The sequence below is a fragment of the Rhodnius prolixus genome, unplaced genomic scaffold (assembly GCF_049639745.1).
Source record: "Rhodnius prolixus isolate KJV_2025 unplaced genomic scaffold, Rpr scaffold_2, whole genome shotgun sequence".
Classification (NCBI taxonomy): Eukaryota; Metazoa; Arthropoda; class Insecta; order Hemiptera; family Reduviidae; genus Rhodnius; species Rhodnius prolixus.
In genome coordinates, this window is record NW_027411592.1 from 39,135,437 (window position 1) to 39,159,354 (window position 23,918).

At 33.4% G+C, this 23,918-nt stretch overlaps 1 protein-coding gene across 2 annotated transcripts in view; it reads right to left on the reverse strand.

Moving 5' to 3' along the window:
• Egfr (epidermal growth factor receptor) overlaps positions 1–23,918 on the reverse strand; it is a 380,956-nt gene that overhangs the window by 286,614 nt on the left and 70,424 nt on the right. Inside the window, exon 1 of one of the 2 annotated variants that reach the window (XM_074119175.1) lies at positions 18,078–18,290. The exons of the other annotated variant lie outside the window; for it this stretch is intronic. The gene's annotated coding sequence lies outside the window, so the exon portion shown is untranslated. Of the gene's footprint in view, positions 1–18,077; positions 18,291–23,918 lie in introns of those variants that run through there. 2 annotated transcript variants of the gene reach the window in all.

A 23,918-nucleotide genomic window follows, 5' to 3' on the forward strand; every position in this document is an offset into this window, starting at 1 on the left:
GATTATAATTAACCAATATCACTACCGTGCTTGCTCAACTCCGTGAAAGAGTAAGGAAAAAACGACCCGATTTGTGGAAGAACAAGTCATGGGTTCTCCATCAAGACAACGCGCCAGCTCACACTGCATTATCTGTCAAGACGTTTCTAGCCCAAGTACAACATCCCAGTTTTAGGCTATCCGCTTTATTCGCCTGACATGGCCCCCATGTGACTTTTATCTGTTCCACAAAGTCAAATCTGCATTAAATGGAACACGATTTCAGTCCGCTGAAGCTGTGAAAGAAAAAGCGGCACGCGTCATGCAGGAGCTCACAGAAAAAGACTTCCAGCACTGTTTCGGACAATGGTAAATTCGTATGGAGCGTTGTAGGGATAGGGGAGGGGTGTATATTGAAGGTGATAATAACTAAATATGCATAAATTTAAAATAAAATGTTTTACAGCAATAGTCTCGTTATTTAATAGCCACACCTCGTACAAGTGTTCTAATAATAATAATAATAATTTTAACGAGGGAAGGGATTAGCTATGAGGTTAGCATACTGGATTCCCACGCGGAGGTCCCGGGTTCGAATCCAGCTGCTGACCCTTAGATTTTCTCTTCCTAGGAGCTTCTTACAGCTCACTGTCCGGTGATGGACAGTGTTGTCTGTAATGAGAGAACACTGTCCGGAGGCCGGCAGTGCACTGAAAAAAGCTCCGGGCGCCAATAACCTTAGATGTTTACGCGCCTTAAATCATAAAAAAAAAAAATAATAATAATTTTAACGTTCCTTAAACACAGAAAATATAAATAATGATATGAAAAAATAAATCCCGATTTCAGTCTTGATCTTTATTTATTGTGCCGAGCTTTCGACCAAGGGACTTGGTCATCTTCAGGACTTATTGTCTAAATGATAGTTCTACATTGTTAAGTTGATAAATCCTCTGTCTTGTCCTGCTTATGAACTGAATAATAAACCAACTCTGGGTATTCAAAACTTTCTCCCTCAAAAAGCAGCTAAATTAAAAGCAATGTGAATGAAAAATTGCAAGAGAAATGCATGCAATTGTCTCGATTTTGCGTTCAAATAGGAAATATTTCTTTCTTTACAATATTAATCCCAGAACCGACAGCGTTCAAAATAGTAGAAAACTTCCTCAACATTAAAACGGTAGCAAATCATTTCAAACAATTTCATCGTTACCGACTGATGGGATTTCAAAAAATGATTAATACATTATTAAGAAAAATTAATAAATCGACGACACATAATTCTAAAATTTCATTTATGTAAACGAAATTGCATAAAATAAAAAGCTTAATTGCATTGTTCTACTTTTTTTTATTATTCTTAGAATTGGACTAATTCAGCAGTTTATTTAAACATGTAAACAGTTTACCCTTATTTAAATGCTACGCATGTTAATTAGAGGAGTTCAATAAAGAAAATTTATATCTGTAAAATTATAGCGAAAAATGTTTCTTGATTTTATAACCAAGTTCCGGTTCAACTGGATAATTAAAAGCAATTCTTGAACCGCAGATGAGAACAGCTGACTGAACATAAATTGGTGAGGTACTAGGGCTTATCTTCGATTAGTAGGAGACATTTAGAGCAACACTTTGCCTGGTCTAAGGCTAAGGTGCTTCACTTCCTCTTTTCTTGATTGATTTGATTTGAACGACAGGACGGGACCCATGCCCCACGGCACCGCAGCCACCAAGAGGCTTATTGTGCCTTCCCTTAAGTCTAGTAGATGAAACCTCCCCTTCTAAGAAGGTTGAGGGCTTTCCCTAACAGTTCCTTCTGCGCTATAATCTCCTTTGGTCTCAAAGTTCCAAAGATATAGAGTAACAGGTGAGAGGCCGTTTCTTCCTCTTCCTGGCACAATCTGCACACAACGGTTCCGAGCTAATAAGCCCTTACCTTGTGCAGGTGTTTCCAGAACCTTCCGTGCCCTGTGAATAGGCCTTTAATCAGAGTGATCTGATTCCTGCCCAAACCTAGAGTCAATTTTGGTTCTTTGTTTGCGCAACAAGGGCATAACCCTCTTGCTGTGCTTCACCCCCCCAGGAAGCATCATCCAGTACCTTTCATGTTCTCTCCAGATCCAATCTCTGAGAGCCTCACGAACTGTGCACCCTTGGTGATCCCCAGGACTGGTTCCGGGCCAATGAAGGGAGTACTAGCTCCATTCCTGGCCAACTGATCAGCTATTTCATTCCCCTTAATCCCCACATGGCCCGGCACCCACTCCAGTCGGACTTTATTGTGCCGAGCCAGTTGATCTAGGATCTTTTTACATTCCCAGACCAGGGAAGAGGTAGTTCTAGTTCTGAAGGACCCTTTTTACTTCATTTAAAAGAAAATTTTAGAATTTTAATGGCTTATTGCAAGATGATTTCATTAAATCATTTACGGAAGAGCAATACAAAAAAATATTTTAAAAAATCAACGCCAAAACGCGAAATTAGTAAACAATTTTGATGCAATGAAGCCTATGTTTTGATTTCTATAAGTTCTTAATCCAATAAAGTTAATCGAAGTTTTTTATTAAGTTTGATCAGAAGTTCACTTTTCTAAAAAATTATTAGAGTACATTATTCGATAAAGTTTACCATTTTTAAGAAAAAATTGGATAAAACAAAAATCTCTGCGAGTTTTTTTCGCATTTTACTCGATGAGAAAGCGGACATTATGCTACTTAACTCGAAAAAAAAAACTCTGAAAATACAATCAAGAAAAATAAATACTTTTCTGAAGCCCAACAGATGAATAAATAAGAATAATACTCTCTAGATGAAATACGAGAGTATTTAGTTGTTTTTTTTTAAACTAAAGTTGGCCCGCAATTTTCTGAAACCCAGTTTTCTTTTACAGAGAAAAACTTTGAAAAATATGATTACAGCATGTAAACTAAAATATGAGGGGTTGTTATGTAAGAAATTTAAAGAGATCAAATGAAGCTTTCTGGCGAAATGATTTGACTAATGTCGCACTTCAGATAGCCGTGCGTGCTATGATTTACACACAATCGGAAAGAGTCACTGATATATTCACATTAAACATTTTACATACCCTACTTCAGATCATAAATTTCACTAGAAGTTCCATGGTTAGTTATATTTTTAACAAATATTGCTAATTGTTTAAATTTCACTCACAAAAATGACCATTCCTAAATCGCAGAAAGTTAGCAATTAACGGAAACATATTTTTTAATATCAATTCAGAAACAACAAATAAATAATACGAGTATGTAATTTATAACGCTAACACCATTTAGGAAATGGAAGCAACGACAAAATCCTTGTAGATTTTCTCTCTGCATAAATTCTGATAGTGATAGGCAGACAGGTTAACGTAGAGACAAATTTGGAAGTAGAAATTAATTTAGGTCCAAAAATTAAGTTATATACCAAGTTAACGGTTCTTTTGTTTAGAGTTACCAACATATGGAACGTTAATGAACAGGAAAAGTAAAGCCTAAAATTAATAATAAAATAGAAACCGGATGCTGAATTCTTAGCAAAAAAACAAACAAACAGTATGTGGAATAATTAATGATAAGCCTTGTTTGTTTTTAAAATAGAGCAAACTAAAGTTCCCGATAAGTAGAAAAGACAAACGTTTCTTAATAAGATTACGGGGAAAATATAAATTGAATTGAATTTTGTGGCGAACACCTTCCTTTAGCAAAAAAACAATTCATTCCACGAACTAAAATATAGATTTATAACCTGTCATAAGTAATTAACTTAAATACAAAAACACAGGCACATTTATTTATTTATTTTTTTCTATTTATTTTGTTTTTTTCTAATATTTCTCTTTTTCTTCTGCTTCTTCCAAATATTTAATTTCTCTTGCTGCTAGCCAAGAGGTACAGCAATCTTAAGGATTTTAATAATAAATTTTGCCAGAAACATTTGGAGGTCAATTGAAAATTAGTGTTTAAAGTTTAGATTTCATTAACATACCAACTGAAACTGTGGATATGTTTTTAGTTAAAAATCGATCCAAAGAAAGTGTCATTTCACTAATTCGATTACTCATCTTTATTATTTTTCATTTATTTTTTTGTGAGGAAGATTGTTTCGAAATAAGCTACAATGTTTTTTTTTTTTTTACTTTTGATCTGAAACGTCGCTGAGGAAGTCAATTTTAGGGAGTTCAATACAGGGTGGAACCGGATAAGTGACGAAAATTTTTTTCTGTTAAACTTCATTCAAAATGTAGTAAAACGCCGCCTGAACGAGTGTCCTATCTCTATCTGTTAGAAAGTTATGATTTTTTCAGGTTTTTTTCGACTAAACCCGACCTTACGTCATAAAAACACTATTTCTCATCTTGTGCCTCACTTATTTACATTTTTCACCTCATTTTCGTATTCAGCATTAAATTTCCTATAATAATAGATCATTTTCGTAGTTATTTAACTTTAATCAGATTCATTTATTACAATAAGAACGTTAATTTTTTTAGGAATTTAGAATTTTCATGAATTTTCAAAAATTAGCCTCCTCGACAAAATTGGTCTTAGAGGCTGTCAAATTTCACAAAAACTGCTCCTTTTAATACTCTTTCCAATGGTATAATAATCAGTTTCAATAATAGCTGTTTTCTTTGGTCTATTACTGAGAAAGTGCTAACAAGACGGAGGTCCACCTCATTATTCGGTGAACGTGAGAAGATGGTTGTCGCAACGTTTTCCTGAGCGGATAGGGCGAGGTGAAACTACCGCGTGGCCACCGAGATCTCCTGACCCTATGGACCACTTCGTATGGGGTTTTCTTAAGAGTGAGGTCTACAAGGTTGAGGTCAACAGTGAAGAAGAGGTGAGAAGACGGGTAATTGCTGCTTCAGAAAAACTGAAAGAACATTTTCAGCAACAGTGGGAGCAATGCGAAAACGCGCTTGGTTATGCGTCAAGAATCGAGGTCGGCATTTTGAGAACATGATACATCAATAATTACTAAGTAATTATGTATTTTACATGCTTAAAGAAATGATTTTGTTAATAAATAATAATATTGATATGCGAGTACGCTTCATCCAGTCCCCTTTGCTTCCTTCGCTAACACCGTGTTTTTCAGCACTTTCTCAGTAATAGACCAAAGAAAACAGCTATTATTGAAACTGATTATTATACCATTGGAAAGAGTATTAAAAGGAGCAGTTTTTGTGAAATTTGACAGCCTCTTAGGCCAATTTTGTCGAGGAGGCTAATTTTTGAAAATTCATGAAAATTCTAAATTCCTAAAAAAATTAACGTTCTTATTGTAATAAATGAATCTGATTAAAGTTAAATAACTACGAAAATGATCTATTATTATAGGAAATTTAATGCTGAATACGAAAGTGAGGTGAAAAATGTAAATAAGTGAGGCACAAGATGAGAAATAGTGTTTTTATGACGTAAGGTCGGGTTTAGTCGAAAAAACCTGAAAAAATCATAACTTTCTAACAGATAGAGATAGGACACTCGTTCAGGCGGCGTTGTACTACATTTTGAATGTAGTTTAACAGAAAAAAAATTTCGTCACTTATCCGGTTCCACCCTGTATAACAATAGACTGTTTTAATTTTGATGTAACTAACGGATCTGACAGAAGAACACCGAATGATGAGTACTTTATAGAAAAGAGATAATTAGTTTATCAATTATAGCTTTACCATTTTACGTGAGGCGCCTTTTAGAAACCTATAATAAAAAATAAACAACATTTATTAAACTCGCAGCAATTCATTCACATGGAGCGGAATAAACTTCTTTGGACTGTGAATAATAATAAATCAATTTTATCTATAAAAATAAATTAGTTAAGAAAAGGCTGTTTTTTGAAATACTCGCTAAAGTTCCAATTAATGCGAGTTTGTTCCCACACAGAAGTAATACAGTGGGGGATTGGAGTCGCCCTAATTTACATACGAGTCGGTCGAAATTTCCACAAGGGTGACCGAGCGAAACCGTTCTCACATCTTATCTCAATGGTTGATAAACAAAAGAGAATTCGAAGTGATAAAATAATCCTTTTCTGTTATATTCTAAGTGTTACTACGTTCAAAGAAATAAAAATAAACGTTCCGGCTTCTCTGGGAAGTTCTGTTCTCCTAAATATTTATGACGGTAAACATTCAAGATGGGGTGCACATATTTGTTCAATAATTCGTAGTTTTTTTGTGTGTGTGCGTGTGTAATTTTGTTTGACGACAAAAGCATTTAACCTAAAATAGTGCGGTGAATTACTGGAGGGAAAAACATTCTTTTTCATGAGGAAATTAATAATCTCTGATGAACTGATACATCTTTTTTTACAACGGGGAAATGAACTTCAATGAAAGAGGAGATTGTTGGGAAGTACATCATTAAGAATATGCAGGGTGTTCATTTTAAGACGGCTCATATGCATTTCATGCTTTAACGGTTAATCTGAGCAAAAAATGGTAGAGGAAACATTTGTTACCAGTCACCAATGGTTTCAGAATATGTGAATTGATTTTAGATTCCTGCCCGCATAAGCGGCTGACGCGCGACCAAAAGTGAGAGTTGGCAGTTGACTCCTATTTTCATATACACAGTTTTAAAGAGTATAAAAAGTTATGAGAGAAACCGGAAACCGCAATTCGATATCTTCAAAATTAAAGGTGCTAGGCCATTACAAAATCTGGTATTTATTAATCATATTTCAATTTTTTAACTTGTTATCAAAGAGAAAGAAGAGCACGCGATAGGTCAATTTTATGTATTTTTTTCACCCCTTTTTTACTAAAAATATTGCCAAAGCAGTAAAGCTAGCATTAATATCGGGAAATAGGTCGTTTTCCGAGTGATTTTTCTAAGAAAAATCAAATGTTAAGAGCTTTAGATGTTTGTCATACATCTCACACATTTGTGCATACACAAAATGGCTAAAAATTAATTTTACATCTGTTACAAACAAGGTTTAATTTTTTATATTCTTTTTTTTTTTTTTTTATTTAAGGCGCGTCAACATCTAAGGTTATTGGCGCCCGGAGCTTTTTTCAGTGCACTGCCGGCCTCCGGACAGTGTTCTCTCGTTACAGGCAACCCTGTCCATCACCGGACAGTGAGCTGTAAGAAGCTCCTAGGAAGAGAAAATCTAAGGGTCAGCAGCTGGATTCGAACCCGGGACCTCCGCGTGGGAGTCCAGTATGCTAACCTCATAGTTAATCCCTTCCCTTTTTATACTCTTTAAAACTGTGTATATGTAAATGGGGGTCAGCTGCGAACCCTCACTTTTGGTCGCGCGTCAGCCGCGTATACGGACAGGAATCTAAAATCAAGTCACATATTCTGAAACTAGAGGTAACAGGCTACAAATTTTTCCTCTACAATTTTTTGCTCAGATTGACCGTTTAAGCATGAAATGCATTTGAGCCAGCTTAAAATGAACACCCTATTGTACATAAATACTATATATGTATATATTTGAGATAAACCTTGAAAATAGGTGCAATTTAATACTGATTTCTGCTTGAACAGTTTTCATTCAAAGAAAAGTCTCAACTCTTTCATGGAAATTCACTCTGCACAATAGTTATAGAATTAATTGAAATGAAATTGTAACAATGAAATAATCGTGTTTCCTGCGTCAGTTAAACATGAATATCAGCAACACAATTAAGAAAACTTTTTTCATTAAAACATAAAAATATTAAGCATAAACCGTCACACCGGTAAAAAAAGACTTTGATAAACTTTGTTCATTAATATTTAAAATTTAATTATTTCAGTTCTTCAATCACATCTCTCCTCATTAGAACAGTGGTTCAAGAGATGGGCTATTAAACTTAATGAAACTAAGTCGCAAGACATCACCTTCACTCTACGTCGCATTACTCTTATCCCAGTCTTCTATAACCAGGGGTGAACGTTGCCCGCTACCTTGGGCTTTACTTAGACCGAAGGCTTTCTTGGAACTCCCACACTAGACTAAAAAAGAACAGAACTAAACAGACGCTATTGACTACTAAAAAGACTTTTAGACGATAGATCAAAACTCTCTCTGGACAACAAAAGACTAATTTATACTTCTATTCTAAAACCCTTCTGGGAACAGAGCTGTTGGGGTTCAACCAAACGCACAAATCTCCAAAGGATTCAGTCCCTTCAATCTAAAATACTTCGAACTATTGTAAACGCTCCATTTTATTTCTCTAACCTGACTATACCCACTGACTTTAACATTCATTTTGTCACTCAAGTCGCCCAAAACACGATACAGAAAACTCTACTTCAACCTACAATCTCATGTGAATCCTCTAGCTCAATATCTTTCTTCAAGAACTCTTCCTGAGAACCCGGACAAGATGCCTCGTTATCTCCTCTCAAGTGAAGAGAGTGACTAATAGCCTAATGCTTTGGAGTGTTACCACTTGGTAACTTCTCCACTCGTATACTTCTGTTATTCATTGTTTCTGTTATCACTGTAACTTATAGCGCCAACGCACTGATTGTAGCAAAAATAGACGCAAAAAAACTATTTCCGCTAAAAAACATATATTATTAATTTTTCTTCTTTTTATTAGTATTTTAAATGCTAAAAAGCAAGTCATAATAATTCTTTTAAGGAAAATTAACTTAAAAAATCACTCTTATCAGAAACTGAAAACATAGCAAGTGACTTTTCCTTAAGTTGGGCCTCTAAGAAGAGACTTAATGAAGCTTTAATCTCTAGCGTGCTGCTTTATGGAGTTCAAATATGGGGTCTCCGATACATTAATGAATTAGAAATAAAAATCGCTACATTTGTATAAAAACGGCATTTTCAACTTACAAAAAGTACCCCGAATTATATGATTCGTTCGGAAACGGGACAACTACATATAACTTACAGAATCTTGAAGTTGAGTCTAAATTGGTTGTTGAATATTTTGGAAATGAGCGATCAAAGATTACCCAGAATATGTTACCGGAAGTTATTGAGTATTTCGTTGTTTAGCTCAGACTCGCGATTCAACTGGGCAGCGCAGTTAAAAGATCTCCTGCAACCAATTAACCGATCTGATATAGTATACATTGAAGATGCCTTTAATTTAAAAAAGAAAATCCCAGAAATTTTAAAGTTGTACCGAGAGTATTTAACTAATTTGGATAATACAAGTATTCAACAGTCTAGGTATAATAGCTACTATGTAAATGTTTTTAACCCCTCAAGTGAAACGCAGTTGTACCTAACTTACAAAATGCCGTTTAATTATAGCAAATTATTATTCCAACTTAGGACAAGTGGAAAATACTCGATAAAGTTAACCCATGATAGATTAATAAGCAAAATAGATCCTCAGTTGGATTGTGGGTTATGTGGGTTACAAAAGAAAGAGGACCTGGTGCATATTCTTGTTGAATGCCCATTTTACAGACCCATTAGAGAGTATTATTACCATTCTGATAACGTAGGGGAACATATTGAAAAATTGTTGAACCCAGATACTGTAGATTCAGCTTAGGTTTTGTATAAATATGTGACATCCATTTTGAAATTAAGGCATTTTCTTTCAATATAAATATGAATGGTTGTATAAAAACTTATATGTAACTTTGGTCTGCATAGGATAATTCATTTGTTAATTCTGTAATTATTAATTCTGTATTTTTGAATTTTGGTTTCTTTATAATTGTATTCTATTAATCTGTATCTTAACACCACCATGCTCCTTTGTATGGGGACTACCCCAATAACAAATAAAATAAATTGAATTGAATTGAATTGACTTTTCCTTAAGTTTATCTGGTCTCACAGTTTGTTCCATCATTTCAGTAAGTATCATCAATGTTATTTCAGAGACGCTTACTTACACAGCTGAGGTTTAAAAGTAAAGAACTCATTAGAGATTTCTTAAACGATTCATTATTAGAGAGGGCGCGAATTTAGAAGGGGCAGTGGTAGTTTCGAAGGAAAAAGCTACATTGCACATTTTGAACAAGATAGCAATTCCGATTTAAAGAATTGAGTGAAGTCTAGCCTGAGAGTATTAAGTTTTGTTGCTTCGAAATTCTTTGCGTTCTCCTTCGTCCCACTTCACACACTATCATACCCACACGCGAGTAAAGAGATGGAAACCCCTAAAAATCTAACTGTCTACCATTAATATTACTTTACAGGAGCCTGTGGATGGATATAAGATAAGGATATGGAGGTTAGCCACTGCTGCAGCGTATGATGACTGCTTTTATATCGGAAGTCATGTCGATCACAGTATGAAGTTGACGGGAAATTACTAGAGAGAAACACGTTACTGCAGTAAGAATTTTTTCAAATAGCCAAGAGACTTCGAGAGCCGTGAAGCCAGAATGCTTATCAAAGCTGATAAGGGAATGTAAGTTTTATAAACTAACACAGAAGAAAAAGGAAGTTTTTTTCTGGACTGCTGACCACAGGGAATCAAAGGTAACTAAAAAAGCTGATGAATTGGTGAAGGAGAGCTCTTCTTCACCTTTCGTAGACCGAAGGCTCGTGGTATTTATTTCTGGCCAATTACTGGACTGCCAGAATCAAAGAATGAGAATTTAAAGAAATGGCGAGAACTCAACTCTGGTGTCCAGCCGAAGAGATTTATATAGCCTAAGAACTTTCTTGAGATTATTTATTGGAGAAGAATGATTTAACTAACATTGTGGTGCTGATTACGCACCTGTGGCTTAGACACTTGTTTAACTTGAAATCAATTCGGCAGACATGAGGTCAATTGTAAAATACTGACTAGACCACAGAAATTTTGGAACATAACCTCAAAGAATGCCATGCAACGTGCACTTTAGACTGAAGATCCACGGATTTTGGATGTGTTCAATTTGTAGGGATAGACTTTATAAATTTATCTTTCAACGGATATGAAAAGTAGGTAACGATGTTAAAGTACTATAACGACAATGACAGGATTAAAAGTGTGAAGTTTGAATTTGAGATTTTGGGAAAGATAGGGGCCCATCTAAGTCCTGTGCCTCACAGGTCAGCCAACTCGAAATAAAAAATATTTCTTAAAAATTTTAAAATGCATCAAGTGAAAGTTCAGATGTTAAAAAATTCAATACTTTCATCGATCTAAAGGACAATATTGTCCATTTAGAGGTACTTAGAAGTTCAGAGAGAGAATCTGGTTGATCGAGAATTCCTCCAGCAGGGCAGTGAAGAGATGAATAGCCGAGAAGACCGTAAATACTTAAGTCCTTCTCGAAAGCAAGCTGTGAAAGCAGAACTACAGATAGAAACCATCAATGGTGGGTTCATTAAAACCATTTGTATAGCAAAATAAGTTACCGTTTATCCACGGATCCTGCATCTGAGTTAGTTCTTTATGATTAAGTCATTTTTTAAATAAAACCTATTCCAAAATGTTGATTTTTTTTTTTTTTTTTTGGAAGAGTCTAAAAAATGTTTTTGAGACTTCTTTACGGGTAGTTTCTTGCCTTCCCACGACGTTCAATAATGTACTTCTCTAAAACCCAAAATACTAACGACCCGTCTAACAATCCGCAACCGTTATAGTCTTCTACCGCTTTATAACCTATTCAATCTACAACTTCACCTTGATGACCAATCTCCAGCCAAACATCAGCTCTAAGTACAGATTCAAACCAACTCATTGTCTCCGAATATACTATTTCCAACATTTACTTTCACAAGAGACAGGCAAATTCTTATCGTTATCTAAGAAGTGAAGGTTTCTTGATCCCGTTTATCGTTGCCTAACTCATGCTAGTTGCTTAATTGCCTCTCTCTGCCTTTCAGAAACTGTAATATTTACCCGAGATTAATGTTGCTGCTAATCTAGAGACAGAGTTCTCTGAATGTAATGACTTTTTAATGTACATTTTTTTTTTTCTTATATGGTTTTTATCATTAACTTTTATTCCACAAAATCGTTAGAGCTTTCATTCATTAGGGAAGTAAAAGAATGTAAATCCAAATTTGATTAAGCAAATTAAAAACTAGGCACAAAACTGTTTTCTTAAATTAATTGCGACCTATATTAATTTTTTCGGGGACTTTGTGGAATGTATTTGAAAAGCATACATCAACTCTAGCGCACAATTTCTCATGGCTAATCTGGTCTACTGTACGGGAATTAGGAGTATTGATATTAGCATTTCTTTCTTAGTAGCAAATGTTAGTAATAAATTGATTAATAATAATAAATAGAGAAGGGATTAGTTCAGGGATTAGAGCAATAGATTCCCTTACGGACATCAAGGATTCGAATCCAGTCCTCAGATTTTTTATTTCTTGGAGTCTTTTATATGTCATACTGATGTTTTTCATCAGAAAAATTATTCAATAATCAGTTCTACACAATTAATAAATTCACTAATTTTCTTTAAAAAAAATAAAATAAAACAAAACAAAACACGATTTTTTTTTTTTTTTTTTTTTTTTTTTTTTTTTTTTTTTTGCGCATCAACAGCTGAGGTTATTAGCGCCCGGAGCTTTTTCCAGTGCACTGCCGGCCTCCGGACAGTGTTCTCTCGTTACAGGCAACACTGTCCATCACCGGACAGTGAGCTGTAAGAAGCTCCTAGGAAGAGAAAATCTAAGGGTCAGCTGCTGGATTCGAACCCGGGACCTCCGCGTGGGAGTCCAGTATGCTAACCTCATAGCTAATCCCTTCCCTCCCTTCCCTTATTATTATTATTATTATTATTATTATTATTATTATTGCTAGCTAAACTTTCTTTGAATGCTACATCAACAATAGTTAATAAACGTTGTTAAATGTTTTTAAAACTACATAATGTTGCTGTTATGTGGCCATTAGAAACAAGTAAAAGATGAGTAGGAGAGTTTCAAAAGATGAAAAATAAGCTATTCAATTCAATAATTCAGGTTGAAGTTTTCCCAAAGCGCCTTGCAATTCTCTTGAAATGTTTAATCCTCTTTTAAAACCTTAAATAGCTTTGGCTAAAGCCAATTTCCAAGCCTCGCACGATATCTGACATGTAAGTTCTGACAATAACTTGAAATTCTAAAAACTTATTTTTCTTCTTTCAAAAATCCATAATATTCGTCTTTCACAGGTTTTACCGACCATTTTGTTTATCTGTAAAACAGGGTGTTTCAAAGAAAAATTGTTGACTTTTAAATTTTAAAGAGCGCCGGGCGGAAAATCAAAAATTCTTTTAAAAACAAAAAGTTTCGTCCGTAGTAGAGCAAAATCGATTAATATTTACAGGTCGCTACTGTTGATGAAAAATTAGTAAATTTTTAAAATTATTTAAATAGTGTACCAATTTAATATTACGAGTATAACAATAAATGCAAAATATTCCCTAATTTAGAAGTTTCAGTAACTAAAATTATTTGTTTTTTAAATTCTGTACGATTTTAACGTTAATTAAGCGAAATTTTTCAAAAATGTATACATATTTTTCTTAATATTCTTTTTTTTAATACAGCTTCTTTAATTATTCATAACTTTGAAAATAAAAAGGCCATCAAAATGATTCCAACTGCTTTGTCTTTATAGCAAATTATATTTAAATAAACTTAGTACAATTACATGTTTTGCTAATAATTTTAAAAGATACAAAACATTTAATAAGAATTTTTTATAAAAAGAAAAAGCACAACAAAATTTTTTTGATCAATGGTAGCGACCTCTAAATATTAATCGATTTTGCTCTATTTCGATCGAAACTTTTTGTTTTTAAATGAACTTTGCGCCCGGCGCTCTTTAAATTTAAAAGTCAATATTTTTTGAAACACCCTACAGTAAATATTGGGGAACCTGCAATAACTAGTACACTTGTTAATAATATTGACTAATATCATTTAACTTTGAATTTCTTTAATTCAATAAAATAACTAAATTTTAAATAATCAATACAATTTAGTAGTATCACTAAATTGAAAATGTTTATAAACTTTTAAACATTTGTGATTGGATAAATAAAGAATAAAGATGATTATAAACTAATTGCAGAAATAAGAGATTTAGAAGTTCTTGGACAGCAGGACGACCATATAAGGTGATATGTGCACTAAGGTGGAGAGTTGCAAGCACCATGGAGTCGCGTGATGTACAAAATGCATAATGCAACATCACGCACAGTTTGGTATCGAAGAAAAAAAGAATGAAAACTGTGGTCTTGCTAAAGTGCAGACAAGATCGCATTTCGCAGTCAATGCACATCTGCATTAACATTTCACATTACTACCACTCAGTAGCGTATTAACATTTAGCATTTTAAAGGATATTTACATGGACAAAATAGTTATTTTCAATAATATGAGAGTGGACCTTAAAGTAAAAGAGAATTATGCAGAGTTAATTTTATTTAATGTCAGTCCTGTTTGTTGTTGCCATTTTCTCGTTCAGGTTATTTTACTGAAGCTCCCGCTATTAGGGCAGGTAATCAATCACAACTACCTGATTGTACCCCAATTTTTTTTTTTAAATTATTATAAGAGAAATTATTAAATATTTGGGTTGAATGATTATGAATATCAATACGAATTGAATGCCGGTTTGCAGCTTATTCTTTACCTACCCGTTGTAGCGCGCATGCTCATTGTATCTCTAACTGGTTTCAGACCTTCAGCATTTTTTTTTTTTAGACCATATTGTATCTCTAACCGGTATCGGACTTCCGTGCAACATCACAGGTAGATTAGTCAGTTTGATGTAGAGATTTCGACTTCCTTATGTTTCCGTCTTGCTGACTCTACTCAGTGCGAGAAGGTAACTTCGAAATCTCTACATCAAACTGATTAATCTACCTCTAATGTTGCACGGAAGTCCGATACAGGTTAGAGATACAATAAACATGCCTGCTACGACGGATAAATTCGAAGATATCCTCTATCACTGCGGATCTGCTGTTTTAGATAAAATCTAATTTTTTTTAAAAAAACTGAAAAATATATATTGTATAGTGGTAAATTCGGTTATCTAATTTTGATCAAAATTGCATTGTCTTGTATTCTAATGACATCTAAGCGAAATATCTAATTTGAACTCACTGTAATTTATCGTTTTGGCCTTACAGTGGAACCGCACCAAAACTAATTTTCACAGAGAACCTTAAAACGGAAAATTAGGAATGCATGACTTCATTAGTTGCTAATGCACCTAATTTGGTGAATAGACTTGAACTGGCTTTCTTTAGGCGATTAATTAACTTACTTTCCTTTTACTACATAAATTCTGAACTAAACATTATTAGAATTATCTCTTATTAAATATACGTAGGGGAGCCCTAACCCTATCATCCTACCAAATGTTATCAAAATCGGGACAAGATTTACAGAGTAATTAGTAATAATAATTTTAGAGGGGGCCTTACATAAAGGGGGCTAACTCCTCTCCCATTCGATGTACAGCGTTGAGACCCCCAAAAGGCACATCTACGTAAAATTCCGAATCGAATGACACCTCATTCATGAAAATCGGTTCGCGCGTATGGGCGCTACGCAGTTTACAAAAAAGGTAACAACAAGAAGAAGAAGAAGAACAAGAACAAGAACATTTTTTGAAAAAGCGGTTTTTGCTCATTTTCGGCAACTTTTTTCTCAAAACCTATTAGAGCTGGGTTGTTGCAAAAAAAATTACAGTAATAAAGGAGGATTTGCCCTATAATTTAAAGAAAATTTGGGAATTTTATCTTTTATAGAAAAAGAGAAAAAAAATTGTCAAAGATTTGTGTTTTTCAACGTTACGCTTTTTCGTGCAGTTTTTGACGATCAACCCTTATACAACTGTCCTACCGGACAGTTTTAATTATCTAATAAATCCATATTTTTTCAGGAAACAAAGTGTGCCTTCTATCTCTTATACAGTACAACGAGACTTCTAGTTTTTAAAGCAATGTAAAGCATTAATCTGGTAGATTTTATATAAATTAACAGTAAATTGAAGTGACACAGGGAAACAATTTGGAATGGGAAATACATGATTTGCACTTTAAAAACATGTGGACATATTTACGAGGCTATTACTTGTGTCGATGTAGATATGTTGCAGTTAAATGCCTTTATATAAGCAATAACAGAGGTCATAAACGAAGTAATCTATTCAGTCATGAGCTATTAACAGCTTGGCTAGATTTCATTAGCAATTAACGTTAAAGAACCTTCAATATTTATTTAAGATGTAGCTAAATATTTATTTTTCTTCTTACAAAATCCATAATATTACTAATTCCTAGACGTCTTTCCCCTTCTCTTACCGCCCTTAACGTAATAAAATTTAAGTGCAAAAAAATGTTGAAAATCCCAAAATTTAATTAGTAAAGTAACATTTTTTGCATAACCGATATTCTTCAAATTTGCCATTTCACTTGCTTATTGAATTCCACTTAATATTATAAAAGTACTGTTGCACACCTAACACATTGATTTACGCAGTCGCCTTTTACGAACCTAACTTCCTGATCAGCCTATTTAACTATGACTTGCCGGAAGTATGTAATAAAATTTGTAGTTAACAGGTTATTCTACCAAAGAAATGAATATTTTTAAATTACATGGAAAAAATAAAACCTGTTTCTTTCGCGCACTACAATATTTATTTAAGGAAAAATTAACCCGCTGTAAAAGCAATGTGCATAACACATTTTCAGGTACTTGTATTGTAATTAAGGTATTAAGCATTCAAGTACATTTTAAACTAACATTTTGAAAAGTTTTTTGCATGATCCGACCACAATAACGTATCAAGTTCAACGAAGTCCAATTAATAAAAACATTTCCGGCGACAAACTGTTGAGATAACACAATACTAAAAACCTGTACGATCGCTATACCTCCTGTTAGAAGAATAAAGAGAAAGTAAAAACATTTTGATTGATTCAAGAACATTAAAAACCAGTTATTTTGATTCATAATTTCCCGGTCTAACCAACTTAACATACGTATCTATTTGAATGCAATTACATTTACAAGATTTTGCAAAGATTCTGCGGTGGGCTAAATTAGCAATCCAATATCTGAGATGTCTGAGAATCTAAAATTTTGATTTTAAAACCACATTTGTATTCAACCTGCGATAAAAATATTTGTTTCAACGTTTATGCAATATTTCACAGATATCACTCGTCTAAACCAGAACGCATTTGATAAGTTTTTTTTATTTATTTTTAGAAGATGATTAAACAAGTCCACAATTTCAATTAAAACCTAATTAAACTGTTTTAAAAACTCAACTTCACAATCCAGACAAGCTGGTAATGATCTATATTCTTGAAGGCATTTACTAATATCGTTAACAAAATCTTACAGTTTAGAAAAGTTAAGAATAAAGCCAAATTAAGCGACAAGTGGTACACAAATCAGCAAGCATCCAACATTTCATTCATATTTCAGTTTGCAATTACAGCTTAGTAACGTACAAAAAAGCATATGTGTTCTATTCAAATTTTAAAACAACATCATTCAAGTAATATTACTGTATTATCCCACATTTTTCCTGAATTTCGCGAGCATTACATTTACAAATATCAATGCATATTGATTTAATATTAATAGTGATCATATTAAATTGAAACTGTAGTTGTTAAAAAACAAAAGATTTAAGAAATATCAAAAAGGGTTTCAAATCAATTATGAAAAAAAAAATAGGAGAATCGAAAATGCAAATTTTGAACTTACAGTCGATTAAAAAGAAAAGATTAAAGAATACTTAATCGAGGTAAATCCATTTAAAAAAAAACAACTTGTTGAGAAAAATAATGCAAATACTTATCTTTTACTTGATTAACCCGAAAAAATAAAAGAATTCATTCTAATGGTACAGAAATCTGTTCCAAAAAACCACATGAGGAAACTAAGTAAGTTAATTTTAAACTTCTAGACGATTAAAAAGGAAGATAAAGAATACATCATAAAGGGAATCGAAAACCATTTGGGAAACCAAGAAAATTAATTTAGAACTTATTTTCTAATAAAGAGAAAATAATTTACTTTTTGTTGCATTCATAATTAAAGGATTAAAAAACATTGAACGTAGTCAATTTGCAGCGTTAATATTAACTTGTAAGTAATAATTATATGATAAAATGTTTATTGCATGCAAGAATAATAAAAATGATATTGAAATTTAATGGAAGTATTTGATAATAAAGTCTTACCTTGTTTATGAATATCCAAATCATCAGCACCTCAATGGATCACCATTCCAATAGCACGTAACACATTTTTTAAATAATTCCCAACACTATTTGCACTAAAACTTTATATCACGCACTAAGTATAACTTATACGCAATTTATAAAATAGAACTTCATTAATGCACTCACTAATATTCACTTAAGAAATCACGTTAATAGATTACTAACGAGTTAAAATGGCCGGCGGTAACTGGCCTGGGTGAACAACTGGTAAATGAAGGTTATCAAAGCAGAGTGACCAACTTTTTTTTTGTTTTTTCTTTATTTTCTATTCGAAATCTACCAAAATAAAATTTAATTAGTGTCAATATTTGCTTATGTTAATTAAATGTTCTTTGATATCTCTAAGATGACTTTAAAAGAAATCGATTAAATAAAATCCCTAATTCGCTAAATAAATATTCCTAATTTCATTCTATTTTTGTAGATAATGAATGAAAAGAATGAAGTTGATCACTCTGCTTTGATAACGTTCTAACAGCTGATTTGCAAGGCCAGCTACCGGTGGCCATCTTTAACTGGTTGGAGATGTCTCTTAACGATATTTTTTAAGTGAATAATAGTGAGTGTTAAAGTTCTGTTTTATATATTTCGTAAATGTTATTTTTAATGCGTTATGTACATTTATAGTGCAAATAATGTGAATAATTTAAAAAGTGACAAGTGCTATTGGACTGGTGATCTATTGATGTGCTGATGAACTTGGATGTTCTTTAAAGAAGGTAAGACGTTATTATCAATCACTTATTTTAAATTTCATATTTTTATTTTATCTCTTTTAATCGAAAAAGATGGGAAAAAAATTGTTCGGTAGTTTTCAAAGTTACGCTTTTTCTTGTAGTTTTCTGTCGTCTTAAAGCGTACGGAAGCTTACTAAGCTAATCCATTTCGCAAGGTTAGGCTGGGATATTCTCAGGAATCACTTAAGAAGTGTCCGGAAATTGATTAGCAATATTATGTTGATGACTTAGTGAGGACTAATATTATATTTCTTTAAGTGAAAGCCAGAAGGAGAATAAAAAGAACACGACAGTATACCTGCGTAGCTTTGTGAAGTGACAGAGAAAACAAAGAACCAAAAAAATGGTCGGCGTTTTTGATGATATATCAAGTGTTATAGCTTTAACAATAAGTTGATGAATAGTTGGAACACAGCGAACGGTATTTTCAAAATAAGAAGCGAAAATTCTGTTAAAAGATACTGAAAATATATTCCACTTCTGTTATTAGTACCGCGGATAGGTGAATAGAGTACATATAAATCTCGCATAATATTTCCCACTGGATATACATTCTAGCCATCACTATACCATTCACCATTATTATATTTCTTGACCTAAATATTCCCCTGGGAATCTTCTTATCATTGTCTTCTTAAGATACCGGTTTTCTGCATAGTGTCCGTTACATTTCCGGTAAAACAACTACGCCCAATATAGCTCCGCTTTTTATATGATAATCCACCCTTGATGTTAAGATTTTACGGAAGCAATTCCGGTCTAAACATCTTCTACTTTTCAAATTACCTCTTCCACCTGTCAAAGAAACCTACCAAGATGCTGATGTGAAGAAGGTACTCAAGTTTACACAAAAGGACAATAACGAGACAATAGAAAAACCTTTTTCATTTTCTTTTTTTTTTTTATGCGCATCTGAAGACATTTATCCTAGCTCTATGTTCACATAAGAAAGTACTTATAGTGAAGTGTACATGGATAAATTCAATGGTAGGGGTCGTAGGTTGCAATTCAAGACCTATTTTTTTGTCCTTCTAGGTTTTGCACAAGGGCAACAAAAAAATTCTACATGGCGAAAATTAATTTGTACCTGAATTTTCTCAAGGGTTCCTATTACTGTATAGATTTCCTTCCCATCCTAAGATCAATTTTGTGAAGGATTTATTTTACATGCCGGATATTATTCTTCAGATTGTATATTATATCAGATATAGCTTCAGTTTACTTTCACATCACAACACCATCGCTATTTATCTATTGAGATTTTGTGAAAGGAATAATTTTTTGCATCACCGTTTGGTAGCTTATTGAAACACATTTTAAAGGCGCCCTGCCTATTGAAGAAATAACTTTCAGTTCCGTTAAGCAATGGGGTTCTAGTGAACACTTCAGCGAAAAGTATGGTTTAGGAAAGAAGTTAGCTCGTGGTTAGCATACCTACTTGCAACAATGAGAGAAAAGTTAAAGAACTTGAAAAGAATGGAAATATATGCGGAAAAGAGTTTTGAGGAAATCCTACCAACGTTTCAAAGAAAACAAAGCAAAACCTGTAAACGTATGTAAGAGGCATGTTTTTAAGTAAGTAAAATTTTGTAATTTAGCCGCAGCTGTGCATTTTGTTAAATAAGAGGCAGATCTAAGACTTACGTGGTACCTGATGGATGATTGATGATGAAAACTAACACAACGTACCTGAAATGAAGCAAATTTAATTATTATTATTAATGAAACAAACAAACAAATTCATATATAGGTATGTTAAGTACAAAATGACGATAATAAGGTAGACAGATGGCTTACTACTACAAAATATCGACTTAATTGTACTCAAGAGTTACACGGTGCTGAGTTCCTTACTGATAGATTGTTGGTTGTATAGAGAGAGCTGAGTTCCTTACTGATAGATTGTTGGTTTTATAGAGAGTTCTGAGTCCCTTAATGATAGATTGTTGGTTGTATAGAGAGAGCTGAGTTCCTTATTTATAGATTGTTGGTTGTATAGAGAGTGCTGAGTTCCTTACTAATAGATTGTTGGTTGCAAAGAGAGTGCTGAGTCCCTTACTGATAGATTGTTGGTTGTATAGAGAGAGCTGAGTTCCTTATTTATAGATTGTTGGTTGTATAAAGAGTGCTGAGTTTCTTACTGATAGATTGTTGGTTGTATAGAGAGAGCTGAGTTCCTTATTTATAGATTGTTGGTTGTATAGAGAGTGCTGAGTTTCTTGCTGATAGATTGTTGGTTGTAAAGAGAGTGCTGAGTTCCTTACTAATAGATAGTTGGTTGTATAGAGAGTGCTGAGTTTCTTACTGATAGATTGTTGGTTGTATAGAGAGAGCTGAGTTCCTTATTTATAGATTGTTGGTTGTATAGAGAGTGCTGAGTTTCTTACTGATAGATTGTTGGTTGTATAGAGAGAGCTGAGTTCCTTATTTATAGATTGTTGGTTGTATAGAGAGTGCTGAGTTTCTTACTGATAGATTGTTGGTTGTAAAGAGAGTACTGAGTTCCTTACTAATAGATTGTTGGCTGTAAAGAGAGTGCTGAGTTCCTTACTAATAGATTGTTGGTTGTAAAGAGAGTGCTGAGTCCCTTACTGATAGATTGTTGGTTGTATAGAGAGTGCTAAAAAAAAGTGACTTTTTTTTTTAAATGTTAGTGTTTTAATATCTTCTAGTAGTTCGGCACAACCTTATTCAACTTTAAACAGATATGGATACCTATAAGCAGCAAATTAAAACAAAGAAATGTGTTCGTTCGGGTAACTCTAACAGCGAATTGACAATTTTAGTTCTAATAATGGCATTGTTTTTCAAACTCATCGACGCTTCTTAACTCCAACAAGTTGTAAATCTACCATTTGATTGTGTATGGATATTTATCCGAGGGAGCAAGCTTGTTTTATATTTTGTATTCAGACCGGCTTTGGACTTTTTATATACCACCATCAGAATTAATCAGTCTAGTGTAGAAAATTCAATTATATTAGCGTCTCACACTGTGCGTATTTTGGGGCACAATAAATTGGGACTGTAATAAATTAAGGCCAGTAAGATCTGCCTAAAATAAATCTCACTTGGAAAGGATTTCTGATGCATCAACATTAAGGAAATATCTTGCTGTTTGTTCAGTAAAATTCTTCCCCCCCCCAAAAAAAGTTCCCTTAAATCGCACATCAAGTAAACCTGGCTAACACTTCCAACTAATTATTTACCCTCTTAGAACCAAGTAACCTACGTTATTTCGAATGAAAACCTGACTTTACCATTCATCAGCATCTCTAGGAATCATTTTCCAGAAAACATTAAAACATTTAGAGCCTAATAAATTATTATATCATCATTATGTAGAATATTAGAGTATTAGCTGTAATTAAACGTTACAACAAGCTATAACATACTCCTAAACCAAGGCTATAACCGTCAAACTAATTTAATTACAGACATAAAAGTGTACAAGATACTGATGAAAGGAAACTGAAATGCGAAAAACAATAACTAATAGATAAATACTAGTTTTAAACACAATGTAGACTTAGAAGTTGCCTCGAAATAAGGGAGTTACGAGCAATATTAATTTATGGGAGTAGAGTTATGCGAGCTATGTAGTAGCGAACTGCAGGTGGATATGAACAACAATTTTCTATTCGTATATAATCATTTACAGCAAAATAGATTACAAGGATTCTTTAAAATGCATTCTATTTTATGATCCGTTATTAAATTTATACTTACTTTCATCCATCAAATATAAAAATTTGATCTATACAATTTAGTGTTACATGTAATATTAATTTTTTCCTCAGTTTCTTGTACTAATGTTCTTTTAATTTCGCTATGAGGATATATATCCCTTAAAACTAAATTATTGTTGGTCTCATTCTGATCTTTATTAAAACTCTCTGGTAGGAACGATGTATTCTTAAACAAAGGTCTCTTGTTGGTCGTCAGTGTAATGTTGAGTTAGAATTTTTTTTTTCCTTTTCCTATAAAAGATAAAATTTCCAAATTTTCTTTATAATATAAGGCAAATCTTACTTTACCACTATAATTTTTTGCAACAGCCTAGATCTTATAGATTTCGAGAAAAACTTGACAAAAATTAGAAAAAACGGCATTTTCAGAAATTGTAGTTCTCCTCGTTGTTACCGGGAGAGCCGGTCTCCATCGACTTAGTTAAGCTGCCAATACTTAAATTAAGCAATTAGTCTTTGCTTGAAAGACAGATGTATCCTAGTCTATAGAAATACATAGATTAAACAATTCTATTGTTATTTGTAAAAAAATTTTGACGTCTATGGCCATTAGCGCCTACTACACATTTTCTTTTCTCATACTAAGGCCACTAGAGCTCGGATGGTACCCTATTGTCCTATCGGGCTGCCACACACAAATCTTGCTCAGCAAGGCAGGGTGGAGCCTAGGCAAACGGAAGCAGACCGCGCTCTCCTCTTACATCATCGGTCTAGCCGACGAGGGGGAATTAGTGCTGCACGAGACCGAGACGAGGCGAGACTTTATGCAGTCTCGATCTCGGTCTCGGTCTCGGTCGCTCAAATCTCGGTCTCGGTCTCGTCGAGATATCTCGGTCTCGGTTTTTTGAATTTTTGTTTAAGTATTAAAAGCGGTTTGCTATTAATAATCTTTTCAAAAAATGTTATTATTTTCTAATAATTATTTTAATTTATATATTGGTAATGAAAATGTGTGTAAAAGAAGACAACTACTTACACTTTAATGCATCATATATTATTATTAATGTTATATATCTTTATATAATTTCAAAAAGATGTTAAAAACGCGCCAAATGAAAGACCTAAATAACATATCTGCCTGCCATAACAAGTCGATTCGTGAAATAAAAAATACACCTCCCAAGAAACTTCCCGCTCCATTAGTTATGGCTGTTGGTGAAGATAAAGAATCTGATGATTCACCTTTTGACGATGACGACGACAGCATCAATATTTTTGCACCATTTGCTCAAAAATCAGCAAATATCACCGAAGCATGGAAGACAGAAATAATTAATTACACCAAATTAGACCAAGCACCAGTAGACGTTGAC